This window comes from Gymnoscopelus microlampas (genome assembly GCF_963454915.1).
Source record: "Gymnoscopelus microlampas genome assembly, chromosome: 19".
Classification (NCBI taxonomy): Eukaryota; Metazoa; Chordata; class Actinopteri; order Myctophiformes; family Myctophidae; genus Gymnoscopelus; species Gymnoscopelus microlampas.
This window is the reverse complement of record NC_139956.1, coordinates 45,428,027-45,435,315: the sequence shown is the minus strand read 5'-3', so window position 1 is coordinate 45,435,315 and position 7,289 is coordinate 45,428,027. Positions and strand designations below refer to the sequence as shown.

The 7,289-nt window shown below is 40.0% G+C and overlaps 1 long non-coding RNA gene across 1 annotated transcript; it reads left to right on the top strand.

The window, feature by feature from the left end:
- Positions 1–1,705: 1,705 nt before the first annotated feature.
- LOC311035228 lies at positions 1,706–5,619 on the top strand. The gene is made up of 5 exons (XR_014599676.1): positions 1,706–2,215; positions 3,833–3,989; positions 4,095–4,230; positions 4,847–4,960; positions 5,068–5,619. It is a non-coding gene; the product is annotated as an uncharacterized lncRNA (long non-coding RNA).
- Positions 5,620–7,289: the final 1,670 nt, after the last annotated feature.

Below are 7,289 nucleotides of genomic sequence, written 5' to 3'. Positions count from 1 at the left end.
GGATTTTAATTCTGACCTCAATAGCTTCGGCTACAGTACATACCTGGACAAGGAAAGTGGTGCTGTGAGGATATTATTTTTTGATTTTCGAAGCGCCTTTAACACCATACAGCCCCCCCCCCCCCCTTCTGAAAGACAAACTGAACAGCATGCATGTTGGCCCACACCTTGGCATTTATCAATATATCCTGACGTGGGCTTTATCCTACGGTAGGCTGAAATCTCACGTCTGGTCGAGACCAGTTGTTGACGTTGGCTGCACCCGTTTATTCCATCCTAGACCTGCGGAGCAAGCATTGTTTGACTGAGAGGCATCTGGACACATAATCCACTCATAAATGTATATCTACACTAATAAATAATCGCTGTGAAAATATATCATTTTATAAACTAATTTAAACAAACTTCTTTAACAGTCATTCGGTTAAGCTTGCAGATCTGTATGGCTGCATTGGCTATTTGAAAATAGCAGATCTACAAGCTCACAACAGGTCGCATCGCAACGCGTTGTGAGCTTGTAGATCTGCTATTTTCAGCGCAGCAGCGCTTCTACGAGAGAATTGGCTAGGGTCCAATGTCAAGTTAATACGTGCAATAAAGTGATATATCTCAATAACCATACATCTTTAGAATCTGCCTTTTGGATATGTTGTACAACTCGCTAAGGCGCACACGTCTTGTTTGTCACGGTACGACACTCCTAAGTTGACCTTCTATACTTTTGGAAGGCTCATAGAGTCTTAAACCTTAAGACCATACCAAAGGACAAAGTCAAAAAAAAAAAGTGCCGTAACGGGACAAACAAGACATCCATGCGTGCGTCTCAGCCAGTTCTACAACATATCCAAAAAGTGGACCCTAAGTCCTTATCGTATTCGAGATATTGAGCAAGATAGCGAAGCCGTAACCATAGCCAATTAAAGGATAATTAAATCATGATTTGATATCAGTGTTTGATCATCTCGACTTTTGGCATTATTTTACGTGTAGATTTAGGAAAAAAATATATCGGGGAAATCACGGGCCTGGAACACCCTAAAACCAACCAGGAAGTGGCCTTTTGAGGCACTTCCTGTTTTCCGAGAAAAATAAAACGTAAATATTTGGAATCAGTGTCATCATATTTGTCTAAAACCAGAGTCTCGAAGAAAAATATAATTTCTTTCTTCTTTTAGCAAGAGTTGACCTTTGCAGTCTTTTCGCTGAACTTTGAGCTTTATCAGTGTCAAAAAAAATCAGGGCTGGTGCCAAAATATCCGGCTTACTCTCAATATGGATGGAGAGAAGTTTTAGATTTTTAAAAAATATCTGGAGCGATTAGTTCCAGATTTTGTGCTAACTTTTGTGACAAAAGTCAACGTCCAATCTTTTTGGTGAGCTTTTGTATTTCCCAAGGTCCTAGAAAATCGAGACCTATTCCATTCAATTCAGCGTCCTTTTCTGAGTCAGAAAAAGTGTTTTTAAATTTAAAAATAAAATATTTTTAAAAAATGTGAGAAAAGATAAACTTTGAACTATTTCAAAAATCTATAACTTCCCTATTAAACAATACTAGACTATTGTGTAACCTACCATTCGACTCAAAAAGATCTAAATAAGAGGGTGGAAGGGTCAAAATAAAATAATAATAATAATAATATGTTTGTGAAAAAAGCTTCCAAGTTTATGAAATTTTAACGCTTGTTTAAACCACTTTATAAGGGTCATACAAAATCGAGACCTAGCCTATTTGATTCAGCGTCCTCTTTTGAGTCTGAAAACATGTTTTTTAATTTAAAAAAAATATTTTTGAAAAATGTGAGAAAAGCTTAACTTTGAACTATTTCAAAAATCTATAACTTCTTATTGCAGATCAGCTATTTTCTTTTTTTTCTTCGACCATTTTTTTAATATAGTTTGTTGATTACTTTTGATGCAGTATTTTTTTTTTTTTTTAGGTATTAAAAGGGTTACTTAAATTGTCACTTCACTGTCACTGCCACCTACAGATCCCCCCCAATCAGGTGGGGATCCCCTGGGGGTCCCGACCCACAGGTTGAGAACCTGACCAGACCTACAGTGCGACATTACGTCATTACGTCACGCAGCTGTTCAAGGCGGAGCTTATCAGTTTTGAACCGGCCGGTCGGGTTCAGCCAGAGAAACTAACCGTCGGCTAAGAGAACATTTATTTACAAACCAGTTGCTTCCGTGCTTCTACTCTACTAGATAACAGGTAAGATGAATTACTTATGGAATTAAAGTGTGTTATCCAACTTGTTAGTATCGTAAACGTCGTGCATTTGTCGTGTATTAGCTATGGATCACACGACGCTCGTCCATCACGAGCGTCACGGCCGAACTTCAACCAGTTTTTTGCACTTTCTCCATTTACAACCTGTACATCTGCATAAACGTTCAGATTTTAAATATAAAGTGCTCAATCTATGGTCACGGATGTTACAAGTCTACTCGGGCACTCGGCAATACCCGTATCGTCTGTATTGTTCAATAAAAAGCATTTTAATTCGATCGATGGCCATTTTCTCCGTATTTCTGTACGCTTTCAACTACTTGACCCTATCGGTTGGGAGGAGTACTGCACTCCGTTACATTATAACTCTATGACAAAATGGCCACCGATCGGATTAAAATGCTTTTTTTTTTAACAATCCGGAATATACGGGTACTTACACCGACCCGAAGTGGATTGTAACATCCGTGGCCATGGGGTAAGCACTTTATATTTGAAATCTGAACGTTAATGTAGATGTAGGGCATTACATGGAGAACGTGCAAACACCAGGTTGAAGTTTCGTCATGACTGTCATAATACAGGGGGTTATACAGACTCACGCATGCCCAAACATCACTGATCTACAAGCTCACAGCGACGCATTGTGAGCTTTCAAATCAGTTTTTTTGGGGCGTGCAACACAGTCTTAGACATGGCATTAGCATATTAATTTCCATGTGGTGCATGATGTCATTGTTTATTTCAGGTATAAATCAGACCACATCAGTGAGAGCTAATGTTGGCCTCATTTGTTTTGACTGTAATTCATTATTATTATTATTATTATTACATCTATGAATTTTGTTTTGAACCTACAGTACAAAGTAAAATCATTTAATTTAGGGAAAGAGAGTACAAATGTACCAATGGAATGAATGGATCCTTAAGACCAGGGGTCTTCAACGTTTTCAGGCCATGGACCCCCTAGCTGAGAGAGAGATGAGGCAGGGACCCCCTCTATATTGTATAAAATTGTGTTTCAGATTCAACTTTTTTTGTTTACTTGGTCTGCTCTTTTTCCCTCTTTGCCAAAAATAGCTGATCTACAAGCTTGCAGCGTGAGGCGTTGTGAGCTTGTAGATCTGCTATTTTTGGCTAAAGTTCTCCTCACAAAAGGGATGCTAAGGTTCAATTGGTTAAGGTAAAATAAATAATCATATCACACAAAGATTTGGCGGACCCCCTGTAGTAATTCTGAGGACCCCCTAGGGGTCCCGGACCCCCTGTTGAAGACCCCTGCTTAAGACAGTTAAATTAACATAATCATATCACACAAAGATTTGGTGGACCCCCTGTAGTAATTCTGACCCCTTGTAGTTATTCTGAGGACCCCCTAGGGGTCCCGGACCCCCTGTTGAAGACCCCTGCTTAAGACAGTTAAATTAACACTGAGTTTAGTCTGCACACTTTTTACTGTTTTTTTCTAATCTGTTTTAAAGCATTGCAAATACGGAGACTATATGGAGGTCATGTTTTAGTTTAACAGTCTATTGTTATGTGGAAAGCAACAGACAAACACTGTTAACATGCAAACCATATATGTCAAATTATCTTTAGGTGAAGTTCTCACAGCTACACAATGGATGCTGAGCATTGAGGTCGGTCGTTGTGGCTCCACAGATCAACTTCCTGGCTGGAATGGCAGTTTTCCAGTTATTACAACTTTGGTGTACCAGGAGGAGCACGCCTGTTACACACTGGAATTCATTCAAAGGTAACTTTCTGCTTGAAGTAGAACCATCATGTGTAACTCAAAAGATGTGCTCTCTTGTAGAACAGCTGTGAGTGCACCTTTTCCATATGTGTTTTGTGATTTCAGATGTTTCGTTGGGATCAACCCATTGGCGCAATTTGGCGGTGGCACCAAACAACAAAGCTGCTCAGCCAGAAAAGTGGGTTTGTCCTCCTGTCTCCTCCCTCCTGAAGCAATTGATGGACTTCGATTGGCTTTGAGTGTAAGTTATGTGCAAAACATTTGGACCATTCTCTTCCCCACTATATGAATGACATTGTCATGGTCATATTTTAGTAGAGTTTTATTACTTAATTAGTTTTTTTTAGATCTCTATCTCAGGCTCTGATTTTAGGAGTTGTTCAGAAGTAAAGAAGTGGTCAGAACACTGTCTTAAGTTACATTTTATTTATCTATTTGTAAGAACGTTTCGATTAGCTGACCTTCATTAGGTAGTTAAGCAAATAAATCTTAAGTAATTGAATATGGTGTGCAGGACCACTTATTTTCTTCTCTACGTTGGCTGTCATCTCCTGTGTAACTGCATGTCCTTTGTAAGTAGGTGTGCAAAAGGACTTTACCTATTAGGTGTTGTTCAGAAAAGGGAAAGTCAACTAATGTAAGAAGAAAGGATCACAGGGCAGTTTCTGGATTGCCCCTCACCTCCCCAGACCTGCCATCTTCTAACTGTCCACACACCTTTCCTCATCACCTGTATCACATGACAACTGTCCCCAATTCTCAGCCCTGTAGATACCTGACCTTCTCTGCTTGTCTTCCCACCTACACCTCATAATCAGCTTTCAATACTTATATTGTTCTTTTTTGTGCCCTTCCAGATTGTCATGTCACTGATTTCCAACCATGAGTTCCTCACCCCGGTGGATGCCTGCTGGTTTAGACATCCTGCCTGAATGGACTTTTGACATCTCCTTAACGGACTTGTTTGCCGTGTGAGTTTTATGCCTCAAGAGTTTTGGTTCCACGCCCTTTTTCTCTTTTTTTGTTTTGGTTTATTTTCAGATATTTTTTTCTAATGTTAGATTTCATGTCTCTCCAGCCTTCTGCTCAATGGTCTGCACCACAGCTAGCAAGCCCTAAGGCCATCACACCCAGGGCTTCTGTCCACAGATTCCTGACACGGTACAATGTTCTTTTCAATACTATGTAAGGTCTTTACTTAACCCATTTAGACCTGGGAACGATTCTACAAATGTCTTCTAAATCCTGACAGTTTTCTGAAAAAACCCTGTTTCTATGTCAGTCATTCTCAAACATTTTTATGTCAAGGACCCCCAAGATTATATGTAATTGGCCGCCGACCACCATCTGAAAATATGTTGTTCCAGGGACCCCCCTGAAGCAAAGATTTCAGTTAAAAACGCTCTGAAAAAAAATATCCAAAGATTTGCACTACATTTTCACGTTTTTTCAAAAAGTGCCGGGCTATGAAATTGTAGATCTGCTATTTTTCAATAGCTAAAGTATAACATAATGCTTAAAACACCAAAAGGAGTCCCGTACAAAATGGGTTAAAGATAAAAATGTCGTAAGTGTTGGTTAGTTAATCTACAATTGGCTGTAGATTTTCAATTTGACAGACTACAAACTACCGCTAATGTTATTTTGCTATGTCTCCAGCTTTCTGATCCGTTTTCAAGTGGGGCTAGCCCTTGGGCCACACCGGTCTTTCCCCAGGCCCTCTGCCCAGCTCTTGACACGGTAAAATGTTTTCAATACATTTAATGTCTACAAGTTGTGACTTTGTAACATTTCAGATATACTGTAAGTGTTGGGTTCACTAGTAGTAAGAGACCACACCTTCTGCTCAAATTTAACAGTATCGCAGGGCAAAGCTGTGGATGAGAAGGTTTGTTGGGGAGGAGGGGGGAATTCATTTGAGTCAACTGATCTCGGGTGTATTTATACTGTGGTGAATGTTATGTGATGAACACAACACTCCATTGAACACAACTTCATTTAGTAAATGTATTTGTACTGATCTTTGACAGACTACAAACTAATGTCATTTTTCTGTCTCTCAGCCTTATGACCCATTTAACTATGGTCTACAGCCATGCCCTCCGGCCTCTACACAGGCCTGTCGACCTGTTGAAGAGGTATGTTTTCTTTAGATTGAATTTATTTGTGACTTGTATTACATTCCACATTGCTTTTGATTGGTCTATCTAAAATCCACAATGCATTGCATAAAGGCATAGCTATTTTTTAAAGATCTTTGACAGACTACAAACTAAGGTTACTTTTCTATGTCTCTGCAACCTTGTGATACCTTTTACCCCGATCTACAGCCATACCCTCCAGCCTCTTCTACACAGGCCTGCCGACCTGTTGATGAGGTATGTCTTTCTTAACCCATTTAGACCTACAAGCTCGGAGCACAGCACTCGGTGCTGCGCTATGAGCTTGTATAGTAGCCTATAGTTTTGATGATTTTTGACCAAGTACAATTAAGGGCCTTTTCTCTTTTCTGCACAGCCGTATGCAGCTACATATATGGACTTGGATCAGTGGAACCAAGAAACACCCAGTGTACTGCAACCTCCATCTCCGTCCAGTGATGCTCCAGTAGAAGGTGTGGTTCCTCAGCTAAGTGTCAGCAGACTTGGCACTGTTGTCCTTCAAATTCAGGATTCATAGATGAGTTTTGCATTCTACTTTTTTTTTTTTTTACTTTTCTTTACAGTTTTTGACGTGCTTTCAATCTTTCCAGGTCAACCAAATCCATCGGACCAGAGCATACCAGAGGGTCAAGGGTGGCAGCCTTGCGACTCTTGTCGGTTTGAGGTGGAGAAGCTCCAGCTCCAGTTGAGGAGGATAACCACTGTGCTCTCCAGTATCAGTAAGTTTTATTGCCTGTAATGTTGCAGTTTTCAGTTGTCTGCTAATGTCTTTGTCTCACTTGAAACTTTACTTTATCCTGTACCTCTTTTGTGAGTTCTCTGACATGACTGGAAAACTTTGGTATCCCAAAATATCCCTACATTTTCTGTTTACTGAAGAGCAGGGGAGATCGACCCCTGCTACTGAACAAATACTCATCAATGACTGCTATCAGAATATACTGTAGAGCTATATAGAACAGTACTCAATCTTATTGTTTTACAAATACACTCAGTAGACTCAGATTTTTTTGTCTTTGTTCTAGGCTCTGAGCAACTAGACGCACTGAAGGGCTTTATCACCCTGGTGACCTAGAGTCTGGAGTGTCCAGTCTCGGGCAGCAGGAGCTATATCCAGGTATGGATGTTTACGTTTGCC